The 19759-nt window shown below is 40.1% G+C and overlaps 1 long non-coding RNA gene across 1 annotated transcript in view; it reads right to left on the bottom strand.

Annotated features, from left to right (window-relative positions):
* Positions 1–19759, bottom strand: part of LOC112149717 — a 24644-nt gene continuing 4885 nt past the window's right edge. The window contains exons 2-4 of the long non-coding RNA XR_002919831.2: positions 4198–4501; positions 3828–3973; positions 1–718 (exon numbers count right to left, since the gene is read on the bottom strand). This is a non-coding gene — a long non-coding RNA (uncharacterized LOC112149717). The remainder of the gene's footprint in view (positions 719–3827; positions 3974–4197; positions 4502–19759) is intronic.

A 19759-nucleotide genomic window follows, 5' to 3' on the forward strand; every position in this document is an offset into this window, starting at 1 on the left:
TTTTTTTTTTTTTTTTTTAACGAGCATCTGACGTGTCTTTTAGTTCATCATTACAAACGTTTTGCTTACAAGGTGCGCCTTCAGATCACGGCGCATTAGTCTGCTGCTGCTGAAGACGAGGAAACTCTGCAATCAGGTTATGTTTTTCATCCTTTTTAAATTTGTTTCCATGACTGAGTTCTGCTGTAGAGGCAGCTTTTCACCTCTGGGGATGAAAACTTTAGATTGAACAGAACATGCAGTAGCAGTCATAATGCCACAACAAATTAAAAGTATGTCAACAAAACATCTGTTTTATTATTTATTAAACCACCTTTTTTGGGAACAGGAGGGTTACAATCGTATCAGGTTCCATTAAGCTAATGAACCGGATCCTTGGAGTCAGTATTCCATCTGTTGGCAAAAAACCCTGCTGGCCATCAGCTCACCCTCTTTTCTTTTTCTCACATTACTTAAATGGACCCCACTTTTGCTCTCAGTTTATATTAGCCTTAAAAAAAAGCTTTGAAATGCTCCAGAAAACAGTTTTGGAGTTTCAGATGGCCTTAAGGACACATGGACACGAGTGGTATGCACGTATCTCAGCAGGCAGGAAACCTGTTCAAGAGGAACCTTTGATTCAGACACACACGCAGATCCAGGCACGTAGTATGGATCTTTATGAAACACTGTGTTTATTCAGGTAGCGTGAAGCAACAGAATCTGGCAGGGGGCTCTCCTGAGGAATTAAAAAACAAGAAAAACAAAAACGGACAGGATGAGTGAGAAATAATAGAACACATGGAAATATAGTCATGAAAGCGTCACTCTTGACAGCTTTTCCTTGTTTCTCTCTTTCCTGAAACGGTTGTTTTTGCTTTCTATGTATAAGTATATATATTTAATTTTTTTTAGATATAATTTTGTCAAGCCTTTTTTTATTGTGAAAAGTTTTTAAAATTAAAGTTGAAATCCTAACTACTACCCAAATCCCAATTAGAAGTTTGGAGGATTTTTTTTAAAAAAGTTGCATATTGTATTACAGTCAATGTTTTTATTGAGAAATAAATAAATCTTTATTATTCTTTTTTTTCTCCTAAATCTGTATGGTCAAAAATTTAAAAAAATATCTTCGCTTTGTTTCATAAAATAGTAAGACAGATTTTATTTACTGGATTTGCAAAGAAAAAATTGTGAAAGTTCTCGATTAGAAGGAAAACAGACCTGTGTTTGTTAAGTTGTGGTTCCAGTTTTGGGAATTAGGAAAATTTAATTAGAAAAATAAATAAATGTTTTGTGTTTTTTAACATGGTCTTATGTTATTTTTCTCATGATGGGCACCATATATCAAGAAAATTAAGTTTAAAATTGTATTTGAAGTTTTTTTTTCGTATCGTTGTGAATCAGGAGCTGATGAAAGGATGCAGTTGGAAAAAGTTTGTAACTAACAAGTTGCTACGGCAAGCCACAAGCTCCACTTGAAGATAAATAGATCCATGTACGTCTTCATTTTCCTCGTCTGAGCTGGAATCTGGGTGAAACTGTACAACTTGATAGTTGCCATTTTTGTTGCCTCAGTAATGTTAGGTTGGGGGTTGTGAGGGGCTGTAAGCTAGCAGGAGAGAATGTTTCTAATGAACTCTTACCACTCTGCAGAAACTATGTTAAAGAAAACTACATTTTTTTGTCTAAAAATTGCTAAATCATAATTAAAAGCCCACTGGGAATGCTTTGAAAATAGATAAAAAATATGATCAAAGTGGGATTGAAATTAAAAAAATACCTTTAAAACAGCAACCTATTAAACCAAAATTACATTGAGTCATAACCCTAATTAGTGGCACACCCAAACCAACCGTTTGGAACAAAACCAAATAAAATAGATGTCCAGAGAATCCCAAAATCCAAAGAGTACACTGAATTTGCATCTTTATATTTGATTAATGTTGAATATCTGGAGCTAAAACAAGTGGGAACTCTGTCTTTTTAATCCATTTTGGATAGCAACTGTTGCCCTTCCTTTCTGAATCCTTTTAAAAACTTAATTTAAGTTGTTGGTTGTTGATTAAATAAAAAAACGCCAGTCACGTCTTACTTCACCATCTCTCTGAATTCCCTTCATGTACAAAGGATGATCAGGAAACGGCCATGTTTTGTGTAAAGAACGCTGACGTGTGTCGGTGATGTAACGAAAAACTTTTCCCCTCAGCTCCCAAACGGCATCAAAATACGTTTATTTATGCTTGAAACTTTTATTAGCAGGACATCTGTAAGGACTAAGCGTGTTTACGCAGCAGCTTTTGACTCATTTCATTTCAAACCTAAAACAGTCCCACTGGCTTGAAGAGTAAGTGTCGACCAAAAAGAAAGGGTGCTTTTGATGCTACAAATGTCTTTGATTGAAAAGATGGGCTTTGGCAAGTCCCTCATAATTAAAGCCTGCATTGTGTAATGTGTGGGTGTGCACACAGATGGGGGGAGGGGGGTGTAGTAACACAGTGGGCCTGGAAGACGAAGAAGAAGGGGTGGAGCGGGCTCCCGGCAGGCTGAATTAATGCCTATGGTTTGGCCTGGCAGCTGCTCTGTGAGTCTGGCACACAAACAACCTGGGACTGCGGCGTTGTGTTGCCAGGGCCAACCAGCAGCCAGTTAAAGAGGTGGCAACGCCAAGCACACCAAACATACTCCTTCTCCATTGTGAGCTTTTGTCTTTCCACCAGCGCGCCACGCTTGTGTCGCTTATTACGCTGGAATTATTGGATTAGTTTGAGATTAAGTTTGGTAATTAAAATGATCAAATTTTGTTAAAATCGACGAGGATGATGTAAGAGCCAGATTACAACCATGTAACTGTAAAAAAGAACAATTCATCTTACTTCCACTTTGATGTAGCTCATTCTGCCGTTGGAAAGTAGCAATAATTCACTTAGGTGATTTATAATTTAATCTTCTTTATGAAGATGTGCTGCTCAAAAGCCCTAAATGGTAAATTAAATGTGAAACTCCGAGCTGAGCCATCTGTTTGAACACCTGCTTCGAGTTCCGCTAATATACCTACCATATGCGTGGCTGCAGATCTACAGAACACCTGCGAATGTGGCGAGAAATTACACAAGATTCAATAAAACCAAACTATCTGTACATGAAACTATTACTCCACTTCCCCGATTAAACAGAGCCACGTTGTCATTGTGTATTGGCCAAGTCTTGGACTATATTCCCTAGTATTCCCTAATCCTGGTCTTGCCAGGGCTAGCTAGCGCTAACTTGGCCGAGTAGCTCCAGCGTTTCCCCAAACGTGGCACCGGGACGTCTTGAGCCCAGTTACACCAGCTGCTATCTCGGTGTCACAGACATCTGTGTCTGAATATTCATACAAAGTGCAGATTATTGTGTTTGTTTGGCCTCTCGGTGTGTGTTTTCAAAACCCAAAGTCTGTATCTTCCCCTGAAGGCGACGAGTTTCAAAGCCCTGTCCACTCCTGAAAACTCCTGCCTCAGCGCTTCCTTTATATTACCGATGGTAACCGCTTCAGGTTTAACTTGAGTCTTTTTGCCATTTTCTTCAGGCTGTTGTGAAGACAAAGGAACCCTAACATTGACAGAAACAGCAACCGCCTGGAGCTGTTTACATCAAGCCTCTCTGGCATGCATTTTGGATGAAATTTTGTAAGATGTTTGGTCAAATAATGGACTTGCCAGCAGTGGAAGAACCACTGACTGTGTGCACTGAGAGTGTTTTGAGAAGGAAAATCAGTTAGGCGAGCAGATGGCCTTTAGTTGCGGGTATGAATGTGAGGAGTAAAGCCGTGGGCACACAGAGGGAGTTTTGTGGGTAAACTGTCTTACCTCCCCTCAATTTGTTTAGTGATGAGGAAAGCAAAATGGCAGCTCGCTGCTGACAGATGATGGCTCAGCAGCATTAATGTGAGCTCAGGTGTTTTGGTGCTGCTGGTGTGTTGAGGATGGAGAGGAGCAGTAATTACTACAGTCACCTGAAGAAAAAAACAGACGAGTTCATGTTTGTATCACCAAAAAACTTCACCTTCTACATAATAATACACACCAAAACTGATTCTTTTACAGTATTGACAAAGGAGGAGTCTTGAATTTCCACTCCGATCTTCTTTTGATCTATAATTCCTCCATTTTTAGACAAAATCCAAAAACCTGTCATTTTCTAGGACGCAGTTTCTGCAAAAGTTAATTAAAAATGTACCTCTTGGTTATGGGTGGGACAACACTGCCTTCCCTTCCCTTAATTTAAGGGAAAATGGGCCGGTCCTCGCCCGGGTCGGCAGGACATGGAGCAAACTGGGAGTTGTTCGCCCCGGTCAACAGTCACACCTGTCCAGGTTATCTTTGTGTACTCTGGCTTTCTCCTACAGCCCAAAACATGCATAATAGATTGGTTTTAAACAAAAGAGTGTATGTGACCCTGTGACAGACTGGTAACATGTCCAGGGGGCTCCCCAACGCTCTCCTAATGACACCTGGGCTGGCTTCGGCAAATCCCTTTGACCCTGAAAGGGAAGAAGCAAAGAAAGTGAGTGAGGCCAGAGAAATTCCTCACAGATGTGTTTTTTTGACATAACGAAATCTGCTAAATTAAAGAAAAAACAAGCCAAAACTGTCATGCAAAAAAACATTTTAAAAATCCTAACAATCATATTTGGGAGTCTATTCAACCACACATTTGTAAAGTATGGCATAAATGTGGGACACGAAGGTGAAATTTGCTAATTTTTTTCATCCCCTCTTCATCCTATTTAAGGTCACAGGGATCTGCTCGGGTCTAATCCGTCTGCCATTGGGGCAAAGACGGGGTTTATCACAGAGCAGCAGGGATAAACAAGGATGCTCACTCCTGAGGGCAATTTAGATTCATCAGTTAACAAACATGTTTTTGGAAAAACAGAGGATACCAGTGAAGCATCAATAAATAAGAGTTGTTTTTTCGTACCATAAAAGAGAGAAAAGGGAAATTCACTTGTAATAAGGAACAAAAAATACAAATTTTTGGCTTGTTTTTTGCTAAAATGATCAATTTTCAGTGTAAATGTGGTTATTTTAAAAGTTTCTTGCATGCTTCCAATATTTTTTAAATGATTGTGTTTCATTCTTTTCTATGGCTTCTTCATCTTTCACATTTTGCATTCACTTTATTTATTCTCAGCTGCAGTGTATTAAAAAAAAGACTTTACTCCACATTGTTTGAATAGGAACCAGAATGGCATTTCATCTTCAGTATTTTCTGCTTGCAGAGTGTGGGTGTAGCACAGCTTACTGTGCCCTAAAAGGAGACATTTGCGCAGAACAGTTTTCCCATCAAGCCTTTGCTCTCAGAGGCAACAGAGCCACTTTCCTGTCATTATGAGGGCTCCAAAGGAAAAAGAAAAAACAAAATGGTTTCCAGGTCTCACTTTAATCTGAAAAGGAAAGGCTGGTGAGGGGCCAGGATTTTGTCACAGGTAGAGTTGTTTTAACTGAAAGGCGCACTGAGCTGTGGAAAATTAATACACGATAAGACATAGGGGGCTGCGTGGCCTGATATCTCAGAAGACGCTTGTCGCTGGTTATTCCTGGCTAAACACACATAATAAAACCCACACCCACTGCGGCTTGTAAATTAAAACATTAAACTCCCAGTCAAACATTAATCTTTCATGCATTATTCTCGGGCTGCCAGCCAACGGCTGTTATTAGAACAATGTACACCATGTCTGACTCTAACAAAACATTGTAATTCTGTGAATTAAATTTACTCACACGAGGTAGAAAGGGCATAAATAAGGAAGGAAAAATGAGACAACTTCTGAATTTTATTGGACAACAGGCAAATTAAACCTGAGATCCTAGATGTTGGATGACGCAAAGTTTAGAAAGATCCCTGTCCACTACATGCACCATTGTTCCAAAGACAATTAGACAATTTGAAAAAGACTTGTTCAATTTAGCAGGACTCAGCACACAATCTGCCTAGTCGAGATCTTTATTGTTTGAAGAGGAGCCATATTGTCTGCGGAGGTTCCCTTTTTTTCATAGTCCGCATAGAAGTATCTGCAAGAGATGATCTCATATGAGATGGAATAGGATCTAATATTAACCAATACTACTCTCCAGAATGTATCTGGATTAAATTAAACTTTTTTTTCCCTGTTTTGCTCTATTTTTACTGAATCACAATGACTGAAAACTTCATTCGACTCTTCCACTTTCAATGACAGATCGGGTTCATAGAAATTATATTTTTATCAACATTTTCTCAAAACTGCAAACAACTTGTGGCAGTAAAAACAGAAAAAGTTGGGGATTGAAGTCAAAAGCAGACATGTACACAAAATTAATGAGCCAAACGGAATGTTATTCTTAAGAGAGCAAACTAGTCAATCATTGGCTGCCACCACTATGAATTTATTCTAAACGAGCGCAGTTTTGGGTCCCACCAGGGCACCAGGCACATTTTCACTACCTTTATCATTTAATCTTTTGAACACCGTTTACTAATTTTTTTTAATTTTAAAGAACTTTATTGAGTTTAAATAACTTAAAATACAAATATTAAACAGTGGAAATGTATAGGTACATGGAGACTAGTGAATGCATTTAACATACACAAAAATAGATGTAATTTCAAATATACATAAATATCGTATATCTTCTAGTAGCCCCGCCATTTATTCCAAAAATTTGATAGCTGGCCTGGTGTTTATTGGAGACACTATTGGAAGATATACAGTAGATTAATACTTTTCAAATTAATTTCCTGTCATCTGTAATTATTATAAGCAACTTTGCCAAAGCTGACTTTCTGACATAGCATATTTAGTAGAACATTCATATTATGCAGCGATGCAGAGCTGTCATTCTCTGATCAGAAGATCTCAGATTTGGTTCCCTCCTGCCCACTCTTGGGCCGAAGTGTCCTTGGGCAAGGCACCGAACCCCACATTGCATTGGGTAGTCACAGGTTCGACAACGGATCAGTGTATCAATATGTGTATGTTCTACACATTCTCACTCACAATTCTCAACTTGGCTGATTGAACCATATGTCCATATATGACGAGTTGGGAGTGAGAATGCGTTGGTACGTTTGCATGAATGGAACCGTAATACGCTTTGGGCCTTCTAAGAAGGTAATAAAACACTGTATAAGTACAAGCAATTTACCAAATTAAGGAGATTTCAAGTATCAATACTTTATCTTGTAAGCTAAAGACACTTGTGTTGTGAAAATTCCTATTATAAAACTAAAACTTTCCAAAACCACAGAAGTTTGAAGCTGCAGACTGAAGACATTGGCAGTAAAGTATATGGCTTATACTTATATATCACCCTACTACCTTTATAGAAGGCCTAAAGTGCTTTAAAGTCACAGTCTCATTCACACACTGATGGTGGCTCCACTGCCAAACCCTGGTGTTGACCAATAACCACCAGGAGCAATGTGGGGTTTTGTGGCTTGCTTAGGGACACTTCGACACATGGACACGCAGAGCTGTGATCTTTTGATCAGAGGTCGACCACTCTCCCGCGGCACCACAGCCTCCCCATAGAGTAGCTCGAGATTGTGAGTGAGAAGAAACTATTAGATTGTTTGCTTTCAATAAGTTATCCTGGATAAATCTGTTAGAATTCTGCATAAAATGGTTTTAAACAAACAATCTGACACCAGAGCTGTAACCTTCATGCATCTCTCCAGATCCATCTTTATTTGGGGGAATCATAAAGTAAGAATGATGTGTAAAAAAGTTTTTTGTTTTTCTTTTTTCGTATATGTATTGAGACATACAAACATAATTGAAAGATAAAACAATTTTTAAAAGTACAATAATACAAAGCAAATGACTTACATTTATTGGTATTTCTATATATTTTGTATGTAGATTTTATATGTGTGAGCATTTGAAAAAGATGGAATGTTGTTAAATTACTTTAATAGGTCTATGTGTTCACTCAATGGTTGGATTGCCACATTTCCATGAACCATAATCCTCCACCGCCTTGCTTGATAATGAATGTGAGGTGTGAAAAGTTGTCTCAAGAGTATATTCACTCTGGCAGGTTTAAGTCTCACCAGGGTTTGTTCTGATTGTTTGGTTAAAAAAAACAAACAAACAAAAAAGTGAACATGAGAATTTTTCAGCTCTTAAAAACAAGAATCTCAATTCATTCATGGGTGAACCAAATGGATGAAGGATGTAAATGACAGCAGCACCATGTTTAAAAGAAACTAAATTATGGTGCAAAACTGAAAAAGCAGGACTAAAATGAAAAAATGGAGAATGTTAACAGATTTAAGTGGTTTAGGAAAGAGATAATCCCACTTATTGTTACATTAAAATCAAGCATAAGTAAAAGTAGTCTTAGTTTTAACAAGCTTTATGCAGTGAAATGTAACACAAAGGCCATTACTTGACATAAAAATAGAAGTAATTCGTCTTCCCCATCTTCCCCAAACTCCCAAAATCCCTAATTACAAGTAAAACAGGAGAAATCTGGCATATTGAAAACCTTAGTTTGACTAATGCTTCTTAAAACAAAATAAAAAATAGAAAAAAATGTCAAAATAAAAGTTAGCACTTTTATTTAAGACCATAAAACAAAGGGAATTTACTAAATTCAGACTTCTTCATGAGGTGAGGAAACTATGTTATACAGGACTTCTGTTCATGTGTATCAAAGTTAAGAAAAGCAACAGTTTAAACTAATTTGCAAACTGTTTAAAGTAGAATTGTCGAGTCAGAATTATGGAGTTCGACAGGCAGAGATAGGAAAAAGTATTCTGGGACATCTTGTTGTGCTCTGGTGGTCTCAAGTCTGTGGCTGAATTTGCTCCAACAGGATACGTATTGTAGCCTGCAGGATACTGACTTAAGTTTTCTCAGCATTTCCTCCCCTAAACACTTCCCACAAGGTTTGATTCCCAGGACAAAGCCCACCTTTCTGATGAGCTCGTGCAGTCTGCTGGCATCAGTTCATCCCGTTTTGATGACGAGGGAACCACAACAGCAACTAGTGTTAAAAGTCCCACTCAGACCCAAGTTTTTTCTATCGTACAATTGGAAGAGGTTTGGTGTGAAATTTACAAACGGTGCAAATCTCACGTATCTTGCTTGTTTCGATATATGGAAGACTGGGTGTCAAATCATTCCAGCCAAGCACAAACTCCAATCATTAATTTCTCTTCCCTGATCATTTTTAATTGGCACTTGTTTAAATTAAAATGGACACTACCCAAATATCACCAATCATAGTCCCTGATTGGTCAAAGTTTGACCTGGTTAGCTTTCAATGCGTGTTTAATAGCCAGGCATTTTGAGGCCCGAAAGCAGTTGTAGAACATTGCTCAGGGAAAGTTTGAACCAGGAAGCCCGAAATGTGCATCTACGTAGACTTTTCATTAAGAGTGAACACGCATTTAAGGGCAGTGTGAGCGTAATTTTACCGTTTTACAGACAGATGCAACAGTAGCATGCATAAAAAGCACCTGAATATGACAAAAGTTCAATACATATTCTGTAGGAAACTGAGTTTGTATGCAACAAAACTTAAAAGTGTCATTTGCTACTTAGCTGTGACCAATTCTTAAAAATCCCATTCAGATCATATTTTGATCAACAGATCAAACGATGATCAGAGTGGTCTTTTATTTATGAGTACGCACTATTTCCCATCATTATTGGATAAAGAAGTAATCTTATGTCCTCCATCATGAGAAAAATGCTACAAGAACATGTTAAAAACACAATTTTCAAAGCAGTGAGTCTTAAAAAGCAAGAGATTTTAGGATCCTTGTGGAAAAGTAACACTTTTTTATGTATTAACATTGTAATATCTCCTCATTTGCCAACAAATTAAGCATTTGTATTTCAAAGAATAATTATTATTAAATAATTGTAATTAATTTGTGAGAAAAATAAACACACAACCAAAAAGCAGTGATTAAATTTTCATGTAATGTGATAAATCGGCCTGGTGTTCCTGTTATCTGGCCACATCTGAGACTTGCAAAATGTCCACCTCACAAATGAATGATGGCCAGAGAGCACAAACCAGTGCTCCCATTCTGTCCCAATCTGTTTGTTTCTCCAACAGACACACCTGCCGCACAAACGGAAAAAAGAAGCCAGCAAATGGTTTTAAGGGCCTTCCAGTGTTTTTAAAGCATCAAACAAAACAACACCCGCTTTAATGTTGTCATCCTGCCATCTTCCCCTGCTGAATACAGGTTTCCTTGGTAACGTCTATTTAGGGAGATTGATGATGGGTCAAAATAGGCTTGGCAGGAAGGAGCAGAGGGTGGCCATCTTCTCCTCTGACACCAAGACCAGCATGGGACAGGGTTTTAAACCAGGATTGTGGAGGAAAAACAAGTGAGACGTCCACATTTCCACAAGATCCTGTTTTTTTCGTGAACCCTTTGTGAGTTACAAGGACCCTGGGAATGAGACTCAAACTGACGACACAGGGATTACATTGCAGACAGAAGGCATTATTTCTATCAAAACAAAAGATAGGTCGCTAATAATAAAATGCCAACACAAATAGCTAAGAATGCTAAAGTAAATTAGATAAGGGTCAATTCTAATGAACACATGTAACAACAATTATGTCAGTTGTTGTGGTGATGAGCCTCAATTTGGAGTGTTTTTCTTGTCCCAGGAGGTTAACGCATCCTGATAAGGAAATTAAGGGATGCAGAGCTAAACAAATGCATGCACTTTCCAAACCAGGCATGCAATATTTGTTCCTGTGCAGAAAAAAACTAGAAGCACTTGTATGATACATTGTGACATAATTTAAAATAAACATGTTTAGCTTTGCATAAACATCCAAAGCAAGAGAACAATTCTCTCTTCTATAAGGGAGGAACTTCCCTCTGATTTCCCCAGCACTTGCTGTAATGCTGTTATTTTACGGTGTTGTTTTTGCACCGAATTGCCACCATTTTTCATGGCCCTGATTATCACCAGGAGCCTTGCAACATTTTCTTATCAAAGAAATACTTTTTTGGCATGAGGTATAAATCCTTGTAAGGTTTCGCTCATATCAAGGGTTAATCTCTGGTTGTGTGCTTAACTTGTTCCCAGCACAGTGCAGCCTAGATTGAGGTAGCAGAAAGCAGCCAGCTGCAAATGGGGCCTCATGGACGGCCTGGCCTCCCCGTCCAGGGGGGGATGTCTGTTGGCATGCTTTGGGGTGACGGGGTTCCCATGTCACGGCCGAGGGCATGCTGATGTTGTGAGCATGTTCTACAGAATGTTTTCATTTTTGATCCTTTGACTTGCCTCTTGACTCTTGAGAGACCTTTAATTTCTGGTCCCACTCCGCTCCTTGTCAATCTCAGCATCCCGAGGGGTCGTTTTCATCCATGGGAACATTGGCTGTGACAGTAGATTCCTCGGGGGATGCTGGAGGGTGGATTTTGACAGAAGGGCATAGCTTAGCCTCTCAAGAAATACTACTCTACGGCAGCCTAACTGAAATGATTTGGGGTTAAGGAGATAAGGAGTAAAAGTCTGTTTTCTGCTTCCACGAAACATCAGGAGCAAAGCCATCCTTCCTTGGATTGGATTTCTGATGCACACAAGAGCACAAGGCCTGATTAAGAGCCAGGATGTGCGTTAGACATCCTCTGATGTTCAGGAATTCCCTCGTTAAAGAAGCTCCTGCTGATGCTGAATCGGAATAAACAGGGGTGGCTCCTCCTGTAATTTTCAAACAAAAACACTTGTCATTTTTTCTCAGCTGCACAGAAACTTGCAAACGTCTTGATTGCGCCAACGGACAAAAATGGAGGAAGTTCCTTCTGCTGCGAGGGGTAAACTGTTGAAGTAAATATTTTAGATTATTTTACTTCTTGGCAAATAAATAGGAAAAACGTCTTTCAAGAGAGAGTTAGAGCATTTTTTTTCTTGGTCCTCCGGCCTATTGCGCAGCTCCCTGGGTAATATTTCTCTCAATGGCCAGCAATTAGCCAGAACATTAACATATTTGGTCAATGTAGGGTTCAGTGGCGGGGCCGCATTAGAGCCCCTAATGTTGTTGTTTTTTTCTCCCTTTCCTGGCTCTCCTCTTTCTCATGTTTGACAAATCGTTTCCAGCTAATTTACGGTGGTCAAACTGTGGGAGAACAATACCCCATGGGCATAACAAGGCGCAAGCCCCACCGCATGTCCAAGAGAGGAGCGAGGTGCTTGCAGGAAACACTTGCTGAGATAACAAGATAGTAATGAAGGCAGGGGCACTGAAAGGCCATTCTTAGGTTTGTAGCAAAAAAAGAAAAACGACAAGGAGGTGGTGGGTGGGGGGGGCCTTGATGGTGAAGTTGCTAAAAGCCATGGCCATATCGCAGTTGTTGAGCATTCTCATTGTGTCTCCCCACACCTGCTCACACTGCTCGGTCCTCCCTCCTGGTGACAATAAACATTTCATATAGCAGCTCAGATGAGCATCTGCACCGGCTGATTATATGTATTTAGCCCAGATAATAATTCCTGGACCTCGTGTGCGCTGTAATTACTGACAGCACCTGTGTCTGGCCCACCTGCAGTCATTACTCGGCATGCCAAGCTGCAATTTAACTATAATTATATCAACAAGGAAAAAAAAAAGAGAAACGTAGCACAACTTGAAAACTATTAACTGCAGAAGCTTCATTAGGAGAACTCCAGAAAATAACGATGAAAGTAAGGCTGCCATCGTCTCCAAATGGTTGAGCAATACAGGTGACGGGGAGGATAGGGGGATCAAGGTTATCAGTCAAGCTAATTGATGAACCAAGTTGTTTTTACTGTGCCTGAGTATAGGCAAGGAGAGGAAAAAGGAAGGCAGTCTTCAAGGCTGCCCTGTTTGTGTTACGAAGACAAAGGTGAGAGGTCACGCAGAGCTTTGAGCTCGCCTCTTAATCTTCCTCGCGTGTTCGCCGCCGAGCTGTGTAGTGGCGATGGTTTCAGTTGTTCCTAGCGGCGTGGGGGTGGCGAGGGGGGGGACAAGCGGGGAAGTGGTGAGTCTTCTTAAGATCAATGGATGTGGTGGAAAAAGGAGTGTCCAAGGGCAGCCAATAGGGGCTGGGCCACAGGGAGCTGCGGGGAGACAACGTAAACAAGGAAACCACCTGATGTGAGCGGGGTCAGATAAATGTTCAACTCCCTGCACAGGCAGGTGCTTCCTGAGTCCCGCTCTCCGCTCAATCAGTTGAGCCGTGCTGGCCCTCTCAGTTCACAGCCTCTCACCGCTTTGCTGTTGCTGTAACACGATCGCGGTGACTGTGGTCAGCCTGTCATTTCTGAAAGCTTTTTTTTTCGTTGGTATAAGAGCAAACAGGCCATAAAATCAGTGATGATGGTCACGGTCGCAGTAAAGATAAGAACAGTTTGCTGTTGTCAATAGCATCAGAAAGCACCTTTTAACATAGGTCTGTGTCTACAGATAAAAAAATCAGCGTTTAAAGGGACAGTCGTGCGAATGCTCGGGTGTTGCAGAACCAATGTATGTTTCCACTCGCTGCAACTCTAAGCTACTATTGCCTCTTTTCCCCTCGTTCTTTCTTTTTCACTTTGCTGGTTGGTCTGGGATTGTTTTGTGCTGTCCAATGAGGAAGGAAGTCGGTGTGAGAAAGTGCCTGTTTTTTTGGGACCAACAGGAATTGGCCTCATCACAAGCGGTTCCTTTTTTTGCCCCTGGAACAATGCACTGGCGTCACACCCCTCAACTGGACCTCGGCATTTCACATGGAAAAATGTTCCCAGAATTCCGCTCCCAGGCTCAGGGTAAGGCCGACGATGGGGTGAGGGTGAGAGTGCGGGAGGTGGAGGGCGAAGGCGAGCAGCAATTGAGGGAAGTTAGTGGTGACACAAACTGGCCAATAAGCACTTGTCCCGACCGAAGCCCGGTTGAAGCGAAGAGCCGTTTCCAAAAACCTGGCAGGCCAGCAAATCCTCTTTAGACCAGAACTATTTCCAAAAGATAAAACAGTCATTACGGGAAATCGCATCAATTTTAGAGTCTAATTCAATTTTCAGCTCTTCGGCTGAAATGTTACAGAAAACGTTTCTCCTTCAATAAAAAAACACCCAATTTACCCGTAAAGTCCCAAGCTAGAGTATGGTCACACAGATTAAAGTCTTAGTATTGTGTGACAGGTCATCTTGGGAGTTGCATAAGTTTCTCAGAACACTGTTGCCTTCTCACACGGTGAATTTCTGTGTATTATGTCGTCAACACCTGAGCAACAATTGAGAAATCCAACTGTGCTCTACAACCAAAGCACGACTCCTAAATATCATTAAATTTATTTAAAAAAAAAAAAAAAAGAAAAGAAAAATTTTAGCATGCTCTAGTGAACTCAAGCTCCAACAAGCAACAATGAAAACTAATCACTATGGTGTCTGTCAAGGTTGGGTCGTCTGGAGTTACATTTTCATGTCAAGGCAAGTGTTTTTTTTTTTTGTTCAAGAGTGTTCAAATCGCCTCAACAACTGACCATAAAAGTTCATTTATTTTCCTACTTTTTGGTTCAATTTAGCAATAAAAAGGCCTTTATTAGTCAGTAGAAAACTGCACCGTTGCAGAGCAGGGAGGACAAAAAGTATAAATATATGCACATATATGCACTAAATACACATATGACCAGCATGTGAGCTGAAGCCTGTTGATGCATGTATACATCAAGCCACTTCGGCTCCAAAATTAGCTTAATTTAGGTGTAGTAGTTGTATATTGTTTAGCAGAATAGTATATCGGTGTTAATTTGGCTTATTTATTTAAACACATGAAAAGGACATAAAAATACAAGCAAAATAAAAACATGAAAAATAAAATCATGTGATGGTGTGCTACAGAAACCCATTTGGGTTTATGCAAGATGGTTACACACTTGTCGAAAAACAAAATAAAATAGTAACGTATTCAAGTTTTATGGATTGTTGGGTGAAAAAGTCCAATCTCGGATGTTAATTATAGACTGACAGCTTTATGAGAAAATCAAAAGAAATACATTTGTGATATTTTTTAATGTAACTCAACTTTTATGACACAATATATTGGACATTTTCTACCAATAAAGTGCTTTTTTTTTTTTTAAGTTAAAGCTCTCCAGCTCTTTTTTTTTTTTGTTTTGTTTTTGTAGACCCGTAACTGTTGTGTTATTAGGATAGACAGAATGAAAAACATGAGTTGTGGGTCTTTTATGATGGGAATCCTGATTTTAAACCTTACAAGATTACAATTATAGACACAGAAATAAAATGTTAATGACACAACCAGCCAACTTTTATTTTAGATTTTTCATATTCAGGTCTTCCCATTAAGAAGTTTTGAGTACATTTTATATTTTTTTCCAAAATGACCATTACTTTGTTGCTTAATTTGGTTGGTTAAAAAGTAGTGCCGCTTTCTAAATATTTTCTGTAAATAATAAACACTCAATAAAGTGTTCAAACTACCCTGTGGTGTGGGAGCGATGGGCCTAAAAGCTTTGTTGAAATCCGGTTGGCATCACAGAGCTTTGCTCGCCTCCTGCAGCGCAGTGGCTGCAAGATAAACAAATTACTGCACAAATGTGCAAGGCCTGCTCACATAAAATCAGTGCCATTCATCATCCAGGCTAATAAATCAGTAAGGAGTGTATGAGAACACAAACTGCAAACAGAAAGATTAATTTGCATGGCATGGTAAATGATTTATCCAAACTCGGCAAGAAGTGCAACAGTTTTCAGAGAAAACACCAGAAATTCATGCGTGCCGTTTTCAGAAAGTGGTGCAAGGTCAGCTCAGTGGAGTGGGCGACTCATGTATCAGGGCTGAAAGTCTGCGCTGCAGCTGGCCCGAGTTCAAGTCCGAGCCTGTAGCCCTTTGCTGCATGTCATCCTCTTTTCTCTCCACCGCTTGCTTTGAGTTCTCCGGTTTCTAAAAAAGGAAAATGCACCCCTCTGGCAGTGTTGGATAAAAATGAAAATGTGATGCTTTTACACGCTAGCTGTGTGTTTTTTTTCACTTAAGGAAGAAATGGAGGGTGTCATCTATCCTGCTATGGATTCAAGTCCAGTTTAGAAAATCAAAAGTGTGGTAGCTTGTGAAGCATGAGACCACAGCTAAGTGGAAGGATGTCCACCCTGAGGCTGGAGGGGTTTGAGTACATATAGGGTCACACGAAAGATTTAAAACGGGATCCTGCCGCTTTATGCTTGACAGCATCAACAGTTACTTTTCAGGAGTCAAGCTGAGCATGACTGTGACAGTTCCTGGGTAAAGTGACGAGCAGAACTTGACTTTAACTTGCAGCGGAGGGGCTCATCCTGTGCAGCAGAGCAGATTTCACTAAGGAGATCAATGCCGCAGCCTGTCAGCAAGTTGCAAGAGCAAATTCATCACTGCAAACATAAAAAGCTTCACGGGATAAACAAGCCCCTCAACAGCATGCTCCCAAGGAGGGAATCAATCAAGCTCGAGTCAGCCCCCGCTGTGAGGCCGGGTGAGCACGGACAGAGGCCTAAATGATCTCAAACATGGCATGAAGCCCGCCGACTAAACGTCCTCAGGAACTTCAGCTAAACGCGCAAAATGTATACATCCACACACCGTGCACTGCGGTTAATTTCATGGCGGGGCTTTAACTTGATTCGAATAACAATTACTGTGCACAAAGGCTTTGTATCTACTGTTTGCTCTTCTGAGTGGAGATGGGCTTGTGTGCATGCATGTACCGAGCAGTTAGGAGGTCAGCGCTGGTTCAGCTAGCTTAATGGAATCCAAACAAAAGGTCGCATTTCACTTTTTACAAGCGATGAGGATTTCTGGTAAAAAGAGAGGAAAAAATACACCAGCCTCCCACAGGTAGAGACGAGTCGTTGTGAGCTTTTTTAAAGTCACTCCGATCATTTTTTTTAATCTATTTTAAAAGCATTTCAAGGGGTCTTTCAATTATAATTTTACCGTTTTTAGCTAAAAATCAAAAAATTCTGTGTCGTTTTCTAGGATATAGTTTCTAGAGTGGCAATAGAATGTTAGAAATTTGCTTCTGAGTTGGGGGCTGGACTGTTGGTGCGGAGTAAGCCCACCCCTGCTTCCAATCATCCATTTGTTTACACATTTTCCCACTAGCTTACAGCCCTTCATAACCCCAACCAGGTGCAACAAAAATGGCAAGCAATTTTGAAGCAATCCAGCCATACAGTTTCGATACAAAGACAAAGACGAATATACAGTGTTTGTCTACAAGCAGATACATTAGAATGGAGCTTGTGGCTTGCTGTAGTACATCACAATTACAAGCTTTTTTTTAGCTTCATTTTTTTCGTCTGTTTCTAATTCACAGCAATTCCAATAAAGAAATCCTCAGGAAGGAAATTTTAAGCTTCGTTTTCTTTATATATGTCCTCCATCAACACCAAAAACACAATTTTCAGAGTGGGTCTTTAACAGGAGGCACAAATTTGTATTGTTTGAGAAATCATGGCACACTCTAATCATATGAAGGAAGATAAATAGTAAACCTGAATGATCCAACGCAAAGCTGTGTACTTCAGAGGTCATGTGCCCTAGCTCAGGAAGTGGGGGAAGAAGAGATTATTAGCTCTCCAGATAATTATCCTCAAACCACAGGCCCTTATCACGTAACATCACTGCATCTAACAACACGGCATACCGGTGAAATTACCAGATGCTAATCACGCTGATGGTGTTCAGTGATTTTGTTGAATTTCCCCCCTGGTGAAGTCGAGCTCATGCAACTTTGAAGATCAACATTAGCTTTTCCTTTGATGGGGAGTTTTTTTTTTTTTTAAATCTGAGTGGCTTCAAATCAGCATCTGTGCGGCACTTCAGCACAGCAGGAATGCTGACTGCACCTGTTCAACAGCAGCAGGTAGGGCGACGTGTGAAGTGCAAAGCAGGGATTCGGAGTCTCAGGCCGCTCTTCCTGATTGGTTGACTCAGCCCTCTTCACACCCGCACGCTCTTCCCTCAACTCCGTTTATCTCTTTCCTTTTCCTGCTGCGTGGTTGTGTCTTGTGTGAAGCAGTGATGCTTTGACTCTGGCGGAGGAGGATTTCCTCAAGGCTACAGTAGCTTCTTCCAAACACAGCCTGCACTGGTAATTGCTGAAGGAAAAAAAAACACACACACGCTTGAACACATGCAAGAAAAACATGTTAAGCTTTCATGTTCGGTGCCTGGGAGTGTCCTTGACAGATTTCATTTCTTTTTAAGTGCAACACAAACAGAAGGAGGAAGACAATGAAAGAAAGGGGAAATGCATCTGCTAAAACCGTAGTTAAATATGTTCAACTCCACCAACAGATGTGTGGCGATTGGTACGAAACACCAAAATGGCTATTGAGACGACGCGAGCCCGGCACGCTGACACACATCTGTCACACATCTGTCACACAGGTTAACAGATCCCCTTGACCTGTTTTCAAGGTGCGTCAAACCCTGCGAGGACGCTTGTTTCCAACGTCTGACGCTGATCCGTAAATTAGACTGCGGGCGTTTTTAAACACTACGGTGACACGAGACGCCCTTTCGGCAGCCCCCAAATTATCACTCCGATGTAGTGACACCTGCGTGCATCACGGCACACTGTTCGTAGCCTAAGTGTGTTGTTGGTTGCGTAGTAAAAATGGAGGAGGGCTGTGTTTTGTCAACAAAATTGGAAAAAAGGTGGGTGGAAAGTTCCACACACAGCAGCCCCAGAGCTCTTATTAACCAAACAGCAACAATGTCAGAGGCTTTGAGATGAAGCTAGAGCTTAAAAATGGGAGAAAGAAAACACACATTCACAATCATCTTCATGCATGTGGCAATAAAGATTAAACAGAAACCAAAATATTAAAAGTAAATCAAGAGTTTTCATCTTTTAGGAAGATTTTGTTTTTTAGTAATGACAATTATTTGACGCCTGTTGGAGTCATTGGATTATTTTTCAATTATTTCTAATTTTATTTAAAAAAAAACATTTTTCCATATATTTTTAATCAAGGTAATGTTAAAGTCTCATTCCAACTATATTTTTTTCTGTTGTAAAATCATTCCCAGTAATCTTATAATGATTATAGTGCAGTTTTAAGCTAAAATCAAAAAGCATGTGACGTAATTTAAGATGTATATTGACATATTTGAGAAATTCTCATCTTGGTAGTAGGTGAGACTTTTGGCGCAGAAGTTAGCATCTGAAAATTCCCATCAAGCCCTTTGTTTACACTCTCTCCCGCTAGCTTATAGCACCTCACAAGCCCAAGCTAACATTCATTGCAAAAAAAAAAAAAAAACTGTTTTGGAGCTATCCAGCCGTAGAGTTTAACCAGATGTCAGGTGGGATGTGGAAAATGAAGACGTTCATGGATCTATGTGTCTACAAGTGGATGCTTTAGAAGTGGAGGGAAAGGAGGAGACTTTAGCAGTTTCTGCTTTTTCAAACTGCGTATTTGTTCTTAATCCATCAGGTTTTGAATGAAGAAATGTTCAGAAACAGTTTTATTTTGAAATGATTTCATATATGTATTTCATCAGAATAAAAATACTACAAGAACATGTTAAAATCACCCAAAGCACAGTCCTGGATTTTATACTATTTTGCAAGTTAGCGACATACAGCATGAATGGTTTTTGGGGGGGAGGTTTGGGAGTTTTTGTGGTGGTTTGGTGCCTTGCCCATGGACACTATAATTGTCAACCCTTTAGGAGTTGAACTCTCAACAAAATGTCAGCTTAATCCACCCTTCCTTTTACTGTCTGAGTTACTAATTTTTTTGTTTTTTACAAGCACCGCACTC

Source organism: Oryzias melastigma, linkage group LG22 (assembly GCF_002922805.2).
Source record: "Oryzias melastigma strain HK-1 linkage group LG22, ASM292280v2, whole genome shotgun sequence".
NCBI classification, from domain to species: domain Eukaryota; kingdom Metazoa; phylum Chordata; class Actinopteri; order Beloniformes; family Adrianichthyidae; genus Oryzias; species Oryzias melastigma.